This window comes from Rattus rattus, chromosome 13 (genome assembly GCF_011064425.1).
Source record: "Rattus rattus isolate New Zealand chromosome 13, Rrattus_CSIRO_v1, whole genome shotgun sequence".
NCBI classification, from domain to species: domain Eukaryota; kingdom Metazoa; phylum Chordata; class Mammalia; order Rodentia; family Muridae; genus Rattus; species Rattus rattus.
Window position 1 is genome coordinate 48,055,953 of NC_046166.1, and position 21,379 is coordinate 48,077,331.

General features: G+C 38.9%; 1 pseudogene; it reads right to left on the reverse strand.

Annotated features, from left to right (window-relative positions):
* Window positions 1–6,778: 6,778 nt before the first annotated feature.
* LOC116914333 lies at window positions 6,779–16,154 on the reverse strand (annotated as a pseudogene).
* Between the last annotated feature and the right edge of the window lie 5,225 nt (window positions 16,155–21,379).

The following is a 21,379-nucleotide window of genomic DNA, read 5'->3' on the forward strand; positions in this document are numbered from 1 at the left end:
GAATGCACAATATATATTATCAGAAAAAAATCCATAGTCTATTTTCCTCACTTCAAAAACAGATCAATTTAATACAAACGTAGACTTTAACTAATAATAGTTTTATGCTAGAGTGCTAGCATATAAATATACTAGAATATTGATCAAAACCTAATGAACACAGTTCCCTTGGCAATACAGCTGGGAAGACCCTGACACAGCTGATAGATGCTAATAGGAGAGGTGGTTCTGTGATCTCTAAAACCACTAATGGGGCCATTTCATCACAAAGGAACAGTTTTCACCAAGAACTCAGAGACCAAATTATTTGGTTTCTTACAAAACAATGGCTGAGTATTTCAAAGCTGATACAAAACAAAACTTGATTGAAACATGTGGGTGGCAGAGGACAAGTGATGAACTGAGACAATTAGTCAGGTTACGAAAGACTTAATAGCATCTCCAAGCCAAATTGCAATCAACGAGAAGAAATCAGCTGTTGAAGACTTTCACAGGAATATAAGGGGGAAGACATTCATGCTGTCTGTCTATTTATAGAGGCAGGAAATGCTAGGTTCTGTATAGCTGTGAGACAGTATTGGAAAGTTTACCTACAAAATCTGAAGAGGAACAGGTTGTAAACACTCTGAAATGAAACCTGGGCACCTTGGAAGACTTTCAGATATGTGCTATTAGCTGGGTTTTCTGAATTAGTTTTGAAATTTAGGAAAAATCCTGAAGAAGGAAGAAACAAAACTCTTTGAAGGGAAAAGGCCTAAGATTTCAAAGGAAACAAGAGGTCAAGGGCAAAAGCGATACTAACAAAAATTAATATGAAAACACAAAATCACATATGTGCTGATTTAGAGGCAGCAGGGTTTTAATTTGGCAGGAGAGGGATTTCTTGAGCTTTCCTTTCTCTTTCTTTTCTTTATCCTATGTCGATCTAAACTAAATTTAAGTGGAGAGTAAGTAAGGGCATAAAGAAATAAATACCCAAAGGTTCATATGCATATAACTGTTGCACGGAAAGGCAAGTGTCTAATACAGATGTTCTGTGTCAATTCAATGAAGGAAAGCAGCAAGTCAAAGTAGCCATTAGCTTGAGAAACTGTATCTGTTGGAACTATGGAAAACTATCCATACAGACAAAGTGTGGGAGCCTTGAGCTCATGAAGTCCTGATAGCATATATGCTATTAACATGAGCTGGCCATGCCAAGAACCCTCACCTGGGACCCATGAGAAAACTGCAAAGTCCTCCCTGCCAGGGTGAGTCTCAGAGCAAAATGGCTTTCCCTTCTAGTCCATGTGTGGATGTTAACAATACGTGCAACAAAATGGCCACCAGAATCCCTGCCCCCACACACACACCTCCCCTGGATATTTATAGCCTGAGGACTGTCTGCTACAGAGACTACACTAACAGAGAGATTAGCCAAACCTGTTTTCCTTGATCCAGCTGTATACCACCAACACTGCCTCCTTGTTAATCTGTCTGTAATAAAGACACTCCTCTGTACGGCATTCTCCAATAGCCCTAAGTATTAAACCGAGAGTACCAACTATAATAAGCACACTGACCTTCCCTGGTGCTGTGGTTTCTCTATCAGACAGCCTAGTAAACCTGTCAGCATTCCTGTGTGTCTGTGTGTATATCCTCTCTTCATCCTCTCACCCTTCCCTCTCAGGTCCATCCTTGGAAGCCATGCAAGGATTTAGCAACCAACAAACAGAACTCTTCATTCTTACTTCTTTCAAAGTCAAATGAAACAGATTTTCACTGGAACACGTGGAATAAACTCTGAAAGTTTCAAGTGCTTCCTGGGCTTTGGAAAATAATAACTCTTCCAAATCAGGTCAAATGTTTTACCTTATGATTCAGAAATGTTGAACTGAAGACATTCTATTTATGATTTACTTTCTAAAAACGGGGTATGACAAGCCCAGGCACTTAAAGGTACTATTGAGGGAAGGAGACAGTTATATATACTGTACCATGCTCATAAGCATTGAGAGAACCGTACCTGAGTTCATTTGCTTACATTGATGCTTCTTAAAACTTCCTCCAAGTTGCCTTGGCAATGAGGCTTCTCATGCATAAAGGAAGTGAATAACAAGGCCTTAAGTGATGCAGAGTCTAGCTAAGCCCACTGTCTTCTATGCCTTCAGATACACTCAAGTGCTATTAGTGTCAATGTAACGCCGTAGATCCTTATGCTTGGTATGCACAGTTGTATGGGAAGGAATCTCAAGTCAGAGACATGTTAACATCAATTTTCCTAATGGCTTTGGGTGAAAAACAAGGTTGAAGAACCTGCCAATGTGACAGCTTGTCACCTTCTTTCTAATTCCTATCTTTGACTGCCCATAATGGAAGTGCAAAGATTTTGGAAACTAGAGGACAGGACGACACAGAAAAATTCTCAGATTTCAAAGATTGTGGACTCATTCTTAGTCATTGCTTAGAAATCTTGCCAATAAAATAGATCCATGGAAACTGCATACCAGGAAATTTTGGTCCAATTTTTTTTAAACTAGGAAGAAATAGTAGATTTCACTAGCCCAAGACTTCAATGATGACAGAATCGAGGAAGGCTTGCAATACCAAAAGTGAATTTGCAAAATCTCCAAGAAGTCACAGTAATAAGAGAACAAATTGCTTTCACTAAAACCCTTTCTTTGCTTTCCTGGTTTGGTAAATTTAGACAGTATCTAGATTTTTTGTGAGGTTTTAATAGACTTATCATTGTCTTCTTAGAAAAAGCATTTATTGAGAGAACTTACTAGTACATTTAGAACTTACAAGTATATTTAGTTTGAGCATTGAAGTAGTGTTAAGATACATATAGTGATCTCTAGAACTCCAACTCTCTGTTTTTTAATGTTCAGAAATAAAAAAAAAAATACTGGGCAAGTAAGTTTGCCAGTTCAAGAATGCTAAGCTAAGAGAATGACTATATGCATTTTAGGATCGAGATCTAAAACACCACTGTAATGCACTCTAATGGAATAAATCTAGCAAAACCCATATCACACAAAAACTTAATGCTTCAATCTTAAAAAAGCCAATGCCACATTAATTCGAGATGACATATAAGCATGTATCATGAAGACACAATCATGTTAGCTGAGAATAAGAACCTTATCAATAACAGAACCATTTTCAACTCAATACATCTCTGGTAGCTTCAGGGGAAGGTGATTCATTTGTACTTCTTACAGACATCCTAGAAAAATAGAGGAATGGGTAGCAATGTGTCCAGAAAAGAATCGTGGGGTCTAATGCTTGAAAACTTTAAAAGAACAATAACAAAAACTATCCTTGATTTTTGGAATGTCTGAAGCTAAGTTCAGACATTCAAAGTCATCTTGAAATAGTCAAATAGTCAAAGGACTGTAAATAAAACAAAACCTAAGGATTTTTTTTGTCACAAGTAACACTGAGATAATTAGTTGCAAGTAACTGGAAAGATTAGCTCCAGTGTGGGAAAGGCTGTTGGGACAGATGTGTCAGAAAGAAAACAAAAAGATTTGGAGGGAGGTTTCCTAGCACCCACTGTGCTCCATCACAGGCTAAATAAAAGCTTGGCTAAGTGTTGTAAAGAAAATTTGCTTTATCACAGAATTCTATCAAATGGGATGGTCATTCTCTGGCATTTAAAATGCTGCTCCCTCTAATATCAGAGTCTCCCACTGTAGGAGGTTTAGTTAATTAATTTTAAAGCATCCTAGATGACTCAAACTATCACCCAGACTCAGCAAACCCTAGATGATTTCTAAAGTCTGTGAGGAGGATGAGATTTGATGATCAAGGTGTAAAGTTCCTCTTAGTTAATAGACAGTCATTAAAACATGGTAAGAGGGGAATCTACAATGAAAATGAGATTGGGGAAATCAATATTTAAATCCTAGTTTTCCTATAAGAAGTTTGTATAAAATATAATAATGTTTTTGAGAAACCTTTTGAAAAAAATTTTGATGAGTACGTCATGCTTACACTTTGCTCTATGTGCATATAAACAAACAGGCGTATTTATAAATAGTTTTGTAAAACTTTTTTTGATTCTTTGTGGATTTCCCATCATGTACCCCAGTCCCAGTTACTTCCCCATTTCTTCAGACCTGTCCTCTGTCCTTGCACCCTCCCCCACAAAACAAAATATAACAAGATAGAATTTAAAACAATATTGTAGTAAAGACTAGTGTGTCACATAGTATAACCTTTGGTCCACACATCTTTACTTGAAAATGTTTACTTGAAATGACCGTTTTGAGGCCTCTGGTTGGGTCCTCACCAGGGCTTCTCTTGGATAGCCTGCTGTTGCCTTGTGTCCTGCAGATCCTGCAGCTATGCATCTGCAAGACCAGCCTTTTCATAGACGGTGTAGATATTGGAGTGAGCAAGCTCAAGCCCTGGATATAGGCCTGGGCGGTAGCTAAGTCCGTCAGCCACCAGCTCCCCTGCATCTGCACCACCAGGAGGAGCTCAGCAGCACTGTCCATGCTAGCTCAACCCATGCTGCAGCCTGCAAGGGAGCAGGATCAGTTCTCCTGCTCGCCTGCTCTTGGGACCTGCTCACCATCCCACCCCCACCCCTACCACCACCAGGGCCTTCTCTACTGTGCTGCAGCCAGTGAAGGATAGGACCAGATAGATCTACAACTCTCATGACCTCCAGGCCTGTTCTCCCACCTTCTGCAGGTGGTGAGGGGCAGGAAGGGAAAAGGGAGAGACCCTCTCTTCCTAGCCAACTGAACCCCACAGACAGACAAGGCTGGAGGCAGCTCTCCTGCTCTCACACCCTTGGCTACCACCACCACCACCACCACCACCACCACCACCACCACCACCCCCACCACCACCACCACCAGGGGCAGGGTCAGCTCTAGCATTCACTTTTTTAACAACTAGGGCCTGAATAAAAGAGCCAAAGCCCCTCTATGTATGATAACAGACCTAATATTAAGGTACTTAATATTATTACATAATGACTGTTATTATTAAACAACATATACAATGTTTCAATAAATTTGTAATGAATGAATATACACCATATACTAATAAAATATTAATAATATTAATGCATTTCAGTGCACATGAAACATGAGACACTTCTAGTGGAATAAAAGGTCACAGCTGAAATTGTCCTGAGACGTCATAGCAAGTTACTGATTAGCATTTTCAGACAGTAATTATGGATGATGTTAAAATAGAACACATTTCACAGAACTATATGGATAAATAAGGAATTAAGACCCGAATTAAAATAATCAATATGTTTAGTCATGGAGACACGTTGAACTTAGTATTTTGTAATGTGTCTTGAAATACTTCTAAAAATGCAATGTGTATTCTGTCTCCTTTAAAACGTTGAAGAATTTCAAAGCTAATTAAAACGCTGACTTTTTAAATACAGATGCCCCATAGCCAGACAAATGGACTCCGAGATAGGATATGGTTGTTGAAGGAAATTGGGATAATCATAAAAAATAATTTGAAGAAGAAAAATCAGCAGGCAAGAGCGCTGATGAACACGAATGAGGGCCTGTGTTCAGCTTCCTAGGATCCACGAAAATAAACTAACAACAAACAGATAGGTGATGATCTGCACATGCCTGTAACTGCAGAACTATGCTGGGATAGAGGGAGTAGTGTGTCAGAATTTGCTCACTGCCAGCCTAGAATCACATTCAGTGCGAGACTCTTTCTCAAGGGAATAGGACAGAGAATGATACAACAGGACACCTAATATCCTCCTCTGGCCTCCATGGGCACAGGCATGTGTATTTCCACATGCATGTGTGCATATAATGCACACACACACACACACACACACACACACACACACACACACTAGGAGAGAGAAAGAGAGGAAAGCAATGTCTATACAGCAGGCTCTGCCAAGTAGCAGTGTGGCTAGGAAGGAACACCATGGTTTATAGAAGGCACTTCTCAATGCCATTAAAGAAATATAATCTAGATTTCCCTAGTGACAATATATGTATTTAGTGGACAGAGGGCCAAATCAGAATTTGGCGTAGACAGGTAAAGATGTTTGCTTCAGTTTCTAAGTTATTGACATCAGTGGTTATGGTCTAGGGAAAATGGTAAGGATGTTTGAGATGGAAAAAAGTTTATACACAACCACAAAATTAACAGCTAAGGGAAGGGAACTGAAATGAAGTTAGCAGCATTTAAGTACTTGCTGTACAACAACAATTCATAAAATCACGACTCTCCATGACAGGAAGTAAGAGCTGTAAATCATAGAACACCAAAGGCAACTGCAAATATTGGAGCAGAGCTCCCCAGCTCACCGGTGTGTTTCCTCATCCTATACTAATACTAATACTAATACTAATACTAATACTAATACTAATACTAATACTAATACTAATACTAATACTAATACACGTACTCTTAGCAATTTCTTAGCCTTTTGCTCAAGGTCATATTAATCACTCAGATCAAGTTGGCTGTTGGAAGTTCACAAAATGTCTGTGTGTAGCACCGCCCTTAACTTAAAAAGGAGGAAACTCTCCAGTCTTAAGAACTGCCAGATTTCTCTACTGAAGGTCTGATTGGAGGACCTCACTGTGAGCTGCCCAGAGCCACTGCCTCCCACCACAGACACCATAGGACCACATTATACGCATAGACTTTTAGCGATAAAGGACGATGCAATTATGTTCATGCCGCTCCAGTCTCCCTGGTTTGTGAACATGGCAACATCCTTTATATACACGTTCACCTGCTCTGACATTTTTATTCAAAACAAGTAGACGCTACAAGCAACCTAAGAGGCTTGACAGATATGAGGCTGCAGAGGTGGTTTTGAACGGCTCTTGGCCCCAAAGCAGGGCTTCCTCCTGAGCCGTATCAGCGCTGAGCATCTAAGGTTGCCACTGAGCTCCTGAGGATTGCACTGCCTGGCAGGGTAGACTGATTCCAGATTTAAGCTCACGGAGTCAAACAAATTATTCTGAGGTCTTATCAATAACAGAAGCCCTGTAAAGAGGGACCTACTTTATCTCCCCTCTTTCTCCTCTACTAATCTTACCAGCTTAGGAGCTTGTGTTCTCATCTAAAAGCTAGTTTTGCAGCAGAAGGGTCGTTATCCGTGCCGCTGGCTGCTATATATAGTCCTGCTAAGGTTCAAATGCACAGGAAGATTAATGGAGGCAGCTCTGTTTGCCAAAAGTTAGAATCATAAATTTGCCTGAAGTAGGTTTTTCTTTTTCTATTCATTGTAGAAGGGGGACTAGTGAGCAAATTAAAGCCTTTTTCACAACTGAAATACTTTCTCTCTCTTCCCCCCTCCCCTCCTCTACTTCTCCTCTCCCTCCTCCTCCTCCCTTACTTCCTCCCTTCCTTCCTCTGAGATTTCAGGGGAGGAATACTTTCCAGAAGCATTATTGCTTCTGGAGTCTGAACTTAAAGACAAATTACTTTGTAGTACAAGTTCTGTGAGCCAAAAAGGACCAGCCTTTGAGAAACAAGAGTAGACTGGATGGGTGACTGTTTGATGGCCTCTCTCTAAAATGCAATGGAAACTTAATGGGAAGGTGAGCTGTAATCTCCATGTTTTAAAACGCAACCAGACGCAGTAAAAGGGCCGTGAATGTATTTTGTTGCCATATCCACCGAAAAACAGAAATAGCCAAAAGTTAGACGACATGAAAAACTTTAAAAACAAAATTTAAATATCTAAATCTGAAACTGGTTGCCTCCAATGGGCAACTTAGCAATGTGGGAATGGTCCCGTGAGCTGGAAAACAAACAAACAAACAACAACAACAACAAAGAAATGCTCTTCCAGCAAAGTAATAGAACCAGGATGGACTTGAGATCACAGATAAAAAGCTATGTTCAAAGGTTCAAACTGCATCTGATCAAAGTGTGAGTTGAACTGCTAGTTTAGAAGAAATTGAGAGAACAGAGTTACATGTTAAATGGCATCAAAGACAAAGTGACTGGAATCCAGTGCATTCGTGGGAACACCAGCAGTGAAACTCAGTGTGCCCTGTGGGGACACCATCAAGTCTCATTTCCTCAGCTTGTAAGTTGCAAGAAGAGCAAGGACTAAGAAGAAATTCTTAAAAATCTTTAAGAGCCCAGACTAAGAAATTTCATGGATTAAATGATTTAATAACCTGTAAAATAATATTACAAGATATCTGACTGAATATTTGGATCAAGGAAATGATACTGAATTTTTTTAAGCATACTGTGTTTTCTTATAGCCTATGTTGTGCTGAGCCCTCTGCCTCATCCCCTTCTCCCTTTTGTCCTTTCCTCCTCCCCCTGTCCATCTCTCCATCTCTCCCCTCCCCCTTTCTCCCTTTTTCCCTCCCACTCTCCTTTCCTCCCTCTAACTATTTGATCATCCCAGTTATGAATGGAGAAACCATTTCTTGATGTAACTCTTGTTTCGTTGCTTCTTTGTGGTGTCTTTAAATATTTAATCTTTACAGCTTTGGATGTAAAGTGATACTGGAAGCTCTCAGAAAGAGACTCCGGCTGCTTCAAAGCAATGAGGGCAAAGGTTAGCACTGAGTAGGACTCCAGGATGTGGGCTTTGCTCTTGCAGTAACTGAATGTTTAACTACTCATTGGCTACAGGTGGGTGGTTAGTGGGCTGGACCAGAACTTTCCCTTCAGTGGGGCTGACCAGGAGCGGCTCTCCACACTTTTGCCCATGCTTGGCCTTCACATGGTGCAGGAAGGAGCTAAGGGAGGCTTGGCATGCCTGATCTCTTCCTTGTCAAGAGTTCAGTGATGCCTGATGGCTCTCCGAGCTCGTTATATCCTCTGCCTTCAGTGGCTGAGTGGGAGCTTACTATTCTCCATGGGGACCAATGTGTGTCTGATGAGCTCCCGATCTTCAGTCAGTAGCAGGCGACCTCTGACTTCTGCTTTGCAAGCTTTTGCTAAGGACAGCCTTCTGTGTAAGCAGTTGGTGGAGAACCACGGGAAGCAGCTGAATGATGAGTCTGACTGACCTAGTTTCCTGTCTGTGGTAGCTTCTAGGACAACAGTTCTCCACCTGGGAATTGAACGACCCTTTACAGCAGTCACCTAAGCCCATCCGAAAATGGAGATTTATACGTTATGATGCATAATAGTAGCAAAATTGCAGTTATGAAGTAACAACAACTTTATAGTTGAGGGTCACCACAACTTGAGGAACTGCACTAAAGGGTCGTAGCATTAGGTAGGCTGAGAACCACTGGTCTAGGGATTCTGTATTGTTGAGTCAGACTGGGCCTTAAAAGATTAGTTAAATCATCAACCAGTTTCCTTTCATTCTACCTTTGTACGTTTTCACCTGCTCTTATTGTTTAGCTAAGAATGAAAGCAATTTTGGGTCTCTTCCTCTCTCAATATGGCTTACGATGGTCTGCATGGTTTTTGGGTGAGTTTTCCTTGTTGAATATAATTTTTAAAATAACTTTACAGGTTACTTTACTGTGGTTTCGTTTAGAGTCATAATGTCTTAAAGCTTTACAAGGCAAGGGCGAGTTTCCTTTTCAAGTCTTTATTGTAGAGACATATCGAAGAGCAAATATTAATACCTGTTTTCATAAACTTACCGTGTGTCCATATATTGGTACTGCATACCTGCACTGGGCCCAAGAGACCAAACAATACAGATTTCAATCATAGTAACTTGAGTTTTGGTTGGCTGCAAGAAACTCTGTTGCCAGTTAACAAACGGAATGGGAACCAACTGACTAGTGAGTCACTAAGCTGAAGCCAATTCACATTCTGAATCTTCTCCAACCTGATCTTCCATTTTGAAAGCCTGTGCTCCAGTTTTCTGAGTCAGAGTTTGTCACTCTGTACCTAGTTTAAATTTCCTTAATCTGATAAAGCTGATGAAGATTGTAGCTAGTGATTCAATTCTAAAATACTCCTTTAAATTGAGAATGAAACATGTCTGCCTGTTATGGCTTTTGTTCAACATTATATTGATGATCCTTGTCAATAAGCTAAGGGAAAGAAAGGAGTACAAAGCAAGGAAAAGAAAGGAATACGAAGAAAGGAAAGAAACTGTGTCTACAGACTTTACTAAGAAACAATTCATACATGAAGGAAAATTTTTACTAAGGTTGGTAGACATTAAGGTTGATATGTAATATATATTTTAAGAACTGAAAACTAATAAAAGCTTAAATCTTCAAGACTTTAAAATAGTGTCAGATAAATCAAATAACTACGAGTAAACCCACAGAGAGCTGATTCAGCCATCCTTGTGAAAGCTGCAGTATGGAGGGACATTATAGAAGGCCCAAATGGAGAAATAGTTCATGCTCAGGCATAATAAGTCATAATAAGTAAAGATGATGTCTTCTCTAAGGCATTGCAATGCCAAAGAAACTCAGAATCTGTGTGGAAGGTAATAAGCTACTTGTAAATGTATCAAGGCAAGTGAATTCACTTATAATACTAGATGTCCAAATATCAATGAATGTATAGGCATCCATCCGGTATGCAGGAAGGACCGGCTATGTGCTAGTGAGTAGAAACACCCCTGTGTGTGCAACAACAAACTGTTCTAAGGTATGAACAATATCAACAATAACATAGCCAATGCCTTATTATTAGGACTCTAACACCTCTCTAGAGAACATTATTTGTAAAGAAATTAAGCTGACTTCCTGTCAAGCCCATGGTTGGCCTCTTTGATGGGTCAGAGAGCGGATTACGAGGCTCTTGTGAAACTGACATTTTGATCATGGCTATTTTACTCCACCAAAGCCTGAGAATCCACAATCATTATGCTCAAAATTGCTTTCTTTTCTGACCAGACAAAATAGAAAGCAGATGGAAGCAAGCTTTGCTTAATGTAACTACCATTCTTGTAGTGAGAGTCCCTCTTAAATGGCTGTTCATACAGCTACCATTCTTGTAGTGACAGTCCCTCTCGAATGCCTGCCTCTATAGCTATCATTCTTGTAGTGACAATCACTCTTGAATGGCTGCCCCTACAGTTTCCCACACCTCCTTCCCCATTAAACATGGTTTTACTGTGCACTCTCTTTTTCAGCATTGGAAATATTTATGACATGATTTATTCTACCTTTTCCCCAAGAGCTGCAACCACGAGCACTGTAACTCTAGCACTCCATCCCTTCCCCCTCCCCTACAATTCTTCCTGTATCCTTCTGCCCAAATCCATGCTCTTTTCAACTATTATTGTTATGTGTATATATAATCTATGTAGCCTGTGTGGTATTGTCTGGGCAAACATGTGTCCAAAGTTGATGACTTAGAACTGGACAGTCTACATAGAAGCTTATCGCTGGAGAAGACTGGTTTTCCCTTTCACCATCTGTTGACCACAGAGCACTTCCATCTAGCTGTGGTACCTTGTTCACAGGCCAAGTGGTGTTATTGTGCCAGTCTCATTCAAGCAACTGCATCATTGAGATTTTATTATTGTGTTTTTCCTGTCATATCTGTGAAACTCTAGCATCCAGTGCCCTGAACCTCTGTCTCTCGTGTTTGGATGATGACATTGGCCCTACAGAATGGTAGACTGAGAGTAGATTTGTTCATGAATAAGCCTTGAATTGGTAACTGTTCACAAGAAGGAAAATTTGGAAATCATTTCCAGGTTCATATTCCTTAAATAATAAAAAAAAATCAGAGAATATTTTCATGAAAACCTTTGTTATTTCTTAAAGGGAGCATTTAAAAGGCACTCTATAGAATGGAAATGTTTGTTATATTTGACACACCAGAAGACTTACTGTTTATCAGTAAGGTGAGATTTAAAGAACAAGCTTCGTATAACCGACACATCAGCTGTATCCACAATAATTCTTATTAACATATATGAAAAGATGGATATCCAGCAACATAAAGAGAAAAAGACCCACATTAGACATTTACCCACACGGAGGAGTTAACCTTCAGAAAGCATAAATAAATATTCAGTTTCATCCGTTGTCTTAGAAATACATACTAAGCATCCTTGAGGTAACGCTGTAAACAAAGCCCAGGACCCAGAATTGATGAACATGTAGGCTTAGCAAACTAACTATTAGCAAAAGCATGGGACAAAAAGAACCACCTGGAGTGTTCATAGCATCTGAAATATTGGTCCTAAGAATGCGCAAACTTGCTTGACGCTATCTACAAATTCTGCGTGTGTTTCATTATGTGCTTTTATGGGATTCATAATGTAAATACATATTTCTAAATCTACAAGTAATACATTGCATAGACCTAAAAGGGATTGAAATTTCTTCATAATAACATTATTTGTAGGCTGCAAACAGAAAATAGCCATGATATCCCCTTGCAGTAGAAGGGCCTATATATTATATGGTGTTTTTCATTAGAATCCCGGTGAAAAGAGATTGCATATGAATGCATGACGACTGTGCTCAGCATAGGAACAGATTTCATAAGCACTCGATTGAACAAAGTAGTCTGCTGTGAGAGATCACATATTATAGGATTTCATTTAAATAGTGCTACTTAAAAATCCAAGTTTTAGAACTAAAACTGTATTAAAAAACTGTTTTAAGAAACAGGGTGAGTGATGAATAGGAAAATATAAGAAGGAAGCCTGTGGCAATAGTCCCTCTTTAACCTGTAGCTGTAACACAAATATTTGCTTTGTGGTAAGAAAAGGTGAGCTGTGCATTTTTATTTTGTGAATTTTATTAAATGCACATGAATAACTGCATCTATTAGAGAACTGCATTGTTGAATGGATCTCCATATTTTGATAGAGGATTTGGAATGGGAAATAGAGAGAATATGAGATGAAAATAATGCAAACATTTATAGGAAAATGTATAGCCTATTAGCCGAAACATCAGCGAGAACAAATCTCTTTTCCTCTAGCAGAATAAAAAGAAAACTTGCCCATGCATAGGCAGAGCAAATGTTGGATTTGGTCTCAATGAAATACTGTATGTGCTAAATGAAGTAATTTATGAATAGAGTACACATTAAAGAACAGAATGGCTAGCATTTTTAATGTGCAGAATAGACTGCATGCAAGTGTCTTATACTGAAGGCAGACCTTGCAAGTAAGTACAAGATGGGTCCGAACAGATGGTTCCTGAATGCAAGTGAAAGTGATCACGTGATGCGAAATGCAGGCATATTTTATATGGGGAGATGTGAAATGCAGGCATATTTTATATGGGAGGAAAGAAAGGGAATAGTTATTGAAGACATTCTACAGAAATAAAAGAAATGGAAATGTTAACTTCAATAGAGCCTGCCTGAAGGCATTCCAGGTTTGAGCTCATAAACTGGGGAAAGAGTAAAAGGAAAATGAAAACGAGTACAAATAAATATGTTTTTAAGAGGAAAAAAGGTTAAAGCTTAGGCTAAAGCTTAGTAATAGACAGCATGCTCAGCATTCCCAGGTCCTAGGTTCAAGCCCCACTGATGCATTTGTGTGCATGCGTGCACGCTCACACACACACACACACACACACACACACACACACAGTAGATTAAAAATAGTTTGTGTTAAATACTTGCGTGCAGTTATGAGTGTGCATTTGCAGGAGGAACCACCCTAGAGTCTCAGCCAGTGGTTCTCAACCTTCCTTTATCAGTTCCTCATGTTGTGGCGACCCCACCCATAAAATTATTTTGTTGCTACTTTATAACCATAAGCTTGCTACCATCGTGAATCATAATGCCAGTATCTGATATTCAGGATATCTGATATGTGACCTCCAAATTGGTTATGTCCCACAGGTAAACAACTGCTAAAAACCTGCATCTGTTGTCGTGATGGATGAAATCTACCTTACTATATCACTTACCCGAGAGAGGCACAGGGACGTAGTAGCAGAAGTGTGACTTTGATTACGGCTTTGAGATAATCTGAGAGGAACCAAAGCATGAAGGCAGAATGTAGCAAAATGTTCCTGAGGTTCAATAATGGGTCAGGTTGGCTAAATATATTTAAATAATATATTTGATTCAAAGAGAGAAGAGATTTGGTTAGCATATGAGGAACACACATAAACTACTTTCATATTTAATTTTTAATTTCATCATTTAATTTCATATTTAATTTCATTTTTAATTTATTAGTTTAGGTTTAATTAATTATTTTCAGTGAAATATAATTTCATCGCTTTGTTCCCTCCAGGCCCTCCCATCTACCCTTCTGCCAACCCCTATCATGTTCCCCCAAACTCAAGTTGATAGCCTCTTTTTCTCTGTTATTGTTCCATACATTCATGTGTGGATATACACAAATTTATTGACACAATCTGCTGAAACCACTTCTCAAATATGCACCGTTTTTGGCTAGTTCTGTCCAAAGCCTGCTGCAGAAACTTGGAGTGTTCCTGCCACATGTTAGCTTTATCCAATGAGGGTGCTTGAGAGCTTGATCTAACGTTCTCTGACAAGGTGAGTTCAGGTACACTGGAAGAATTGATTGATATCCTAGAAGTTACTTCATTATCAATGAAACTGAAGGGAACCTCATGCTGTCCATTAGCTTTGTGGAGATAATGATCCAGCAGAGTCTATAGGACCTAATCTGGAATAACATTTTTGTTAAGATTGCACTTAATCTCCAGACTCAGGGCTTGGGAATCCAGTATGGATGCTGTGGTGTTTTCACTAATGACACTGGCATGACTTCCTGTGTCACAGAAGGCTGAAAAGCTATGGTGCCCACATTCAGTGCGTGCTCCCTTGCTGTTGTAACTTGCAGCTTGAAGATACCCCTTCTCCTTCAGAAACTGCCTGGCATCATCGTAATTAGTACTACTGTGCACAGGTGTGCTGGGCCCCTCTTGTAAGTTAGCCACTTGATCAATGTCAGCACTGCCTTCTGAGTCTAGTAATGCCTACTTATCCACAAGCTTGAATGTATACTTGCAAACTTCACTGTCTTCGTAAGTGGATAGGGGTGAAATGGTTTGACTTTGCTCCAAGGGCTGTTTCAGACTTCTCGTACTACTGATTGTTTTTGAGAACCAACTTGGGTGGATTTCTCCAGATGAATCTTCTAAATGGGACCCTCCCCCTGAAGAATGAGGCATTTCAACAGCATACTCCGCCACCATGTACTCATCCTTTACTTTAGTGCTCGAGGAGTAGAGAGGCAGGTTTCTGTCTTTGTTCATGGCAGATTTGTCCAGTATACTCTCTTTGTCCATCCCAGACAATTTCTCTTCAGGTTTTTGCCTTTTCTTTATTGGCAGTGAATTATCTTTTGGTGATGTAGAAAAGCCAGAATCCTCCTCTGATGTCAGAAGCCCACCTTTGATGGCACCTCTGTTTAGTTTTTTGTCATGATTTTTGTGGCACATACGTTTATGTTTCAATACACAATCTGTTCTGGAAAAATACCATAAGCAGTATTCACAGTGGTAAGGCTTCTCTCCACTGTGAGTTCTTTTGTGCCTTTCCACGTGATATTTCTGTATGAATCTCATGCCACATTCATCACAGCGAAATGGCTTTTCACCAGTCTGGATTGTCTCGTGTCTCTGAAGCAGGTACTTTGCATGAAATGCATGTCGCACTGACTGCATCGAAATATTTTTCTCTCCTGTATGAATGAAGACACCTTTGTAAGTGATAATTCGTCCTAAAGGCAGCATTGCAGTGCTCACAAACGTGAGATTTAGGGGTTTTCAAACCAACTGATCTGTCCTCATTTATTGTAAAGATTTTTGCAGGAGAGTGTTGTTTCCACCTCTTTTTCTGAAAGTTTGCTGTCTCTCTGAGTTGGGTTTTTCTTTCTTTTTTTCTTTCTTTCTTTCTTCCTTCCTTTCTTTCTTTCTTTCTTTCTTTCTTTCTTTCTTTCTTTCTTTCTTTCTTTCTCTCTTTTTTTGTCTCTCATCAGTTGCTCAGATACATCCGTAAAAGTAATTTCCTACTTTACACTTAAGGGGACATTAAGGGCATTCTACAGTCCATCTGCCATTTTTCACTGTCTCCTCGTGGACCATGAGTTCATCATGGGATATCATATCCTGTTGTCTCATTGCACTCTCTTGTAGCACTTGGTCAAGGATCTCCTGGTGAGGTGTGGATCTTGAAGTACTGACTACTGCAGTGTTCCAGACATGGCAGACTGGCCAGATATTCCACCATTTTAACCATTGCACTTCATATATGCCACCACATTTAAGAAACAATCCTTCCAGTTTGTCATCAATGTTCATTCAGTATAACTGCCTGAGGCTGAAGTAAAAATGAAGACGTCAAAGAAGGGAATGCTGTTGAGTTGAGAAAGAAGTGGTTGGGTTTCTACCTTTCACTGGCTCCAGAATCTCTCAGGGTCCTCTCAGTCTCTTTTGCCATCCAATGCCTCTATAAAATGTGTCAGGTATAATAAGCCCAGCCTGCCAGATCACTTGGCTAAATTTCCAAGCCACTGAGTCTTCTATCTGCGTGCTTGTGCCAAGGCATACCCAGTAATGATTTTAAATGGTCCCTCTATGTCATAATTACATATAGTTGTTTTTAAGCTAATTTTCAGATAAATTCCATATAACTATAATTTTATAATATAAATAAATTTAACTTTACACAATTATTTCATTCCTCTGATGACTTATGTGTTTTCAAATCTACATATGTGCATATTTAAATACTTGGAACAAAACTAACTCTTCTACATTGTACTACAAATGTTGCCAGCATTTAGGATACAAATGCCATGCAGCTAGAGAAAGTACATAGCATTCCAGTTGCTTGTTCTCACTGTGCAGGTTTGCCACTGTGGAATCATGGTACCAAGTACCATTTATGACCTGTTTATAATGATTATCACATTTGCCAGGGAACTAAAATCATACACCAGAGTCAACCAGTTACAATATATCAGATATTAGTTATTATAAATTAATAAATTAAATAAAAGTACAATGTCATTATAAGGAACTACAAATGGAAAAGATTGCTATGCTTGCATTTTATCACATGAATCCAGATACATGATTGGTACTTGCTTCTAGCTAATGCTAGGTCTTTCAAAAGATAAACATCAAATAAAGATTTTTTTTAAAGAAAAAACTGCTGTAGCTATAGGAAAACACCACATATGCTATCTGGGATTTTGAGTTTAGGTAATTCCGTACATGGGATACCCAATAGGCACAGGCATTTCCCCTCTCTGGCCCCAGTATTTTATCTATTATAAATTTTGGACTTTGTTGATCGTAAATAACAATGATAACTACATTGGAATCTTGTCATCTCTGACCTTCCTCTCATCATACATAGGTACCATTGTGATAGCCAGACTTCTTCTTATCCTTTAACAGTCAAGTTCTCTAGACTACAACACAAAGTTGTATCTTGCACAGTTAGACGAAACTGAAGTGTTGACAAGTTTGAAATGGAAAACGAATGATATTTAGAAAACTTCAGAAAGATTTTTACCATGTCTTGAGTCTGGTTTTATTGTATAAAGGTAATAATTTTGCTTTAAAATTTTTGTCTGTAGGTACTCTTGATTCTTAAGCAAATAAAATAGCATCATCAGAAATGCTTTCTCATAGAAAAGATGATCTTCAGATAAATAAGAATTATACAGTTAGGACCTGTGACTACTTAGGAAAAGGCATATGGAAAAACAAGTATTCAATATGGTTAATATACAAATTTTATAGTTTCTCTTATGGTATTTAAATTTTTTTATGAATACTGCTCATGATGTTAAAATTATATCACAAAGCTCTTCTTAATTCACTACTAGGAAGTAATTTAAGGTATTAATCACATGGAAATTATTCAATCAATGCCTCTAATGATTTATTTTTCCTTATAGCATAAAGATATTAACTTGAAAATGTATTACTGTAAGCTTCAAGTCAGATATGTTTTTATGTAGTTTTGCAACTGCAATTGACTGGACTTCGCAAGTCTCAGTTCACTAATCTAAAAAAATGGAAAAGTTACTCAAGAGGACTTCAGACTCTTTATAAGCAGAGAATCCTTGTCATGGGTCTGTTGGCTGCAGATCACAGAAAACTACATCACTCTGGCTTACACCTCTGAAAGTATATGGTGGCATTTAATGAAATAAAATAGAAGATTAGGACTTTAAAAAGGAGGAGCTGGTCTGTTCTAATGACTGAGCAGAATTTATCTTTATTGTTCTACTGGAGACCTCGTTCAGAATTCCTATCTTAGTTCAGACTCTTTTGGAAAAGAATTTGATGTGTTCATCTGTGTTTCCTTCAGTTCCTAGGAATTATTGGTTACATATCATTAAAATAGTACCAACATAAAGGACTGGCTTTTCAGGTTTTCATACAATTCTAGAGCTATGGCTTATGTCCTAATTTACATTGGTAATTAACTTTATAAAACAGAAAATAGAGTACCCAACATATTTTAGGTATATATCAGCATTAGCAAAATGGAAAATAAAACATACATAAAGATAAATTGTTTCTGTGACTCCAGTCATCTCTAATTTATCCCATGGCATACTTAAAAGAAAAGATAAAGTATATAAAGAGAAGCACTTGAAGATCTTTGCTAAGAAACTAAACATTGCCAAGTAATTACAGGAAATATCTACTGCCATAGCTAATCTTGTCAACTTGACTAGATTGAGACATCAGGGAATAGTTAGGCACACCTTTGCTTCTGTCAGGATGAATCTTGAGACATTAGGCCATACGACCTTTGAGTCTTATGTAACTAGGGAGTTAATGCCTTGAGGATAAATGACATTATGGCATTTTTTTTTCAAGTCTAAAGGAAAAAGGAGAGATGGAGTCTAATTGGACGAAGGAGTCAAACTTGGGGTCCAACTTGTAGGCAATAGCATGTCCTAGATGGCTTTGTTCCTCTTCTCTCTGCTTTCTCATGGTGTGAATTTCTCTCCTCTGCCCCTCCCCCAATTATGGATGGCACTATCAAAAATCCAGACTGACCCTGGTCTCCAACCTCATAGGTAGTAAATGAATAGCCCAGTAAGAGCACCAGTGGAAGGGAAGCCCTTGGTCCTGCCAAGACTGAACCCCAGTGAATGTGATTGTTGGGGAGGTGGTAATGGGGGAGGATGGGGGAGGGGAACCCAATATAGAAGGGGAGGGAAAGGGTTAGGGGGATGTTGGCCCGGAAACCCGGAAGGGGAATAACAATCGAAATGTAAATAAGAAATACTCAAGTTAATAAAGATAAAAAAAAATCCTGAACAAAATAAAATCTTCCTCACATAAATACTTCCTATCTGAGACCTTAAGAGGTATAATAACAAAGTATTTAATATATATGCTATCCACATATACATGCAGTTTGAAAATGAAATAACTGACCATAAGTATTTTTCCCAGTTGGTCTTTAATTATCTCCACCTTTGCAAGTCCTGTTTACTAATACTTCTTTGACCTTTGTAGAATGTCCTCTGAGGGAACCCAGCCTCTGTGTCTACCCAAAGCCGTGGCTCTTTACCATTGGCTGAACCTTGGTGTTTGCTTCTGACCCAGGGGCATTCTAATTTCACTGACCTACATTTCGTTCATCCTGGGTACGGATTTCTTCAAATATTTACCAGGCATTTTTAACACAGAGACAGTGATGAGATTCACCACTCCTTTACCCTATTTATAGGCGGTGCTCTCCCTACCTACAGTAAGGCAAACTTTTCCCTTTACCTGAGTTATGTATGGTTTCAGTTCTCAACCTCATTTATATGCACAGACTCTTTCACTTCCCAGGAAAACTCAGACCAAGGGTCCAAGGTGCTTCAAACTTACCTTAAACCAAAAATCATGCAGGCTAGGATTTAGGGGAAAGGTTATTTGGTTAGGCAAATTATTTAGAAATTCTTAAAGAAGCGTATTGGCTGGGTGTTGCGCTACTGTATTTTGAGACTAATTCAAAGTAAAAAGGTAGAAGCTTGATGTCCTTAAACTCTGCTATGTCACATTTTCAGATAGAATGGGAGACACTGTGAAATAGGGCCACCTTTGCTGCAAAACCGGGCAATGTAAGGTCAAACAAGTCATTGGTCCTTCCTTAAACTCGTAAAAGTTTATAGAAGAAAGTCCAAAATGACATGAGTTATAGACAGGAATGAAATTTCTCTCTCCATGTGAGGACACGCTGCTCACATGTCTGGGTTGTGGCCTTCTGAATATGGTTGACAGCAAAGCTTATCAAAGTCAGGAATGCAGAAGTCAGGGTGTTCTCATATGAGGAAAAGAACCATTTGTGTCTGATGTCCTTGTTATTTCGGGTTTCTTTTGTTTAGTTTTGTTGCTGTTTGCTTGTTTGTCTTTGGAGACAGTGTCTTGCTGTGTAGCCTAAGCTAGAACTGAAATCAAACTTCAGTGGCTTCAACTTACCAAATACCCAGAAGACAGACTTGTGCTGCCACACTTGGCTTCAAGTGAATGACATGAAGAACAAAGGCTAGCCGTCAACTTTGCCACCCAGAACAATAGAAACCAAAAATCCCAAAAGGTTATTTTTTAATGCGCCTGAAGAAAATCCTATCAAACTAAATTTCTATAGCCAGCAAAAAAGCAGTCTTCATAACTAGAGCAAGATAAATGCCTTTTTTTTCACAAAAGGACCATAATAAAACAAATCCCTAAAGATAAATGATCCCAGAAAGATGTCCAGGCCACTGGGAAGAAAAGAACACCTAAGTCTCAAATATATTAATAAGTAGAAAATATACACCAGCATGCTTCGTTAGTAGAGTGTTCTTCACAGAAGTAAAATACGTGAACTTATGACACAGGTAGAAACAGGTCCAAATTCAATATCAAATGCTAAAAACAAAAAAAAAATATAAAAAATCACTGTTTGTGAAGTCTTCACAGTAGGTTCTAATAAATTGGGGAGATATGTATTTATTCTCTGAAGGTGCTACCAAAAATGGAAGAAGAAATAAGAATAGATGACACTAAAATCCACTAAGGAAATTTTGACTAATAGAAAATATTTATCTAATATATCAGGAAAACAAAACCATAACTAGGTCATGGTAATATGGGACAGCATCCACATGCAGCCCTAGAAAACTAAGGCAGGAGAATTGGGAACTGGAAGCCAATCTGAATCACAGAGCTAGACTTCTTACTTTTGAAGTCAAGAGAAGACAACAATGGAGAAATATTAGAGAAGACATGTATGAGGAGAAGAGTGGCAGAGCCATGGCCAACGAGCAGATACTTTTGTAAAATAGGAACTTGATTCTCAGTTGGAATGACAGTGTTTTGTGCTGTTACATCAGTAATGAGCAATTAGCATCTTTCCATCCATGCACTTGCTACCCTGTTGTATTCTAGAAGCCCAGCTGTAATTGGAGTTTTCTTCTGCCCTCACCCTTCCGCAACTTAGTGTTACCTAACTGGTAACTGGATGTTACCATGGTAATGATGATTCCACCACACACACACACACACACACACACACACAC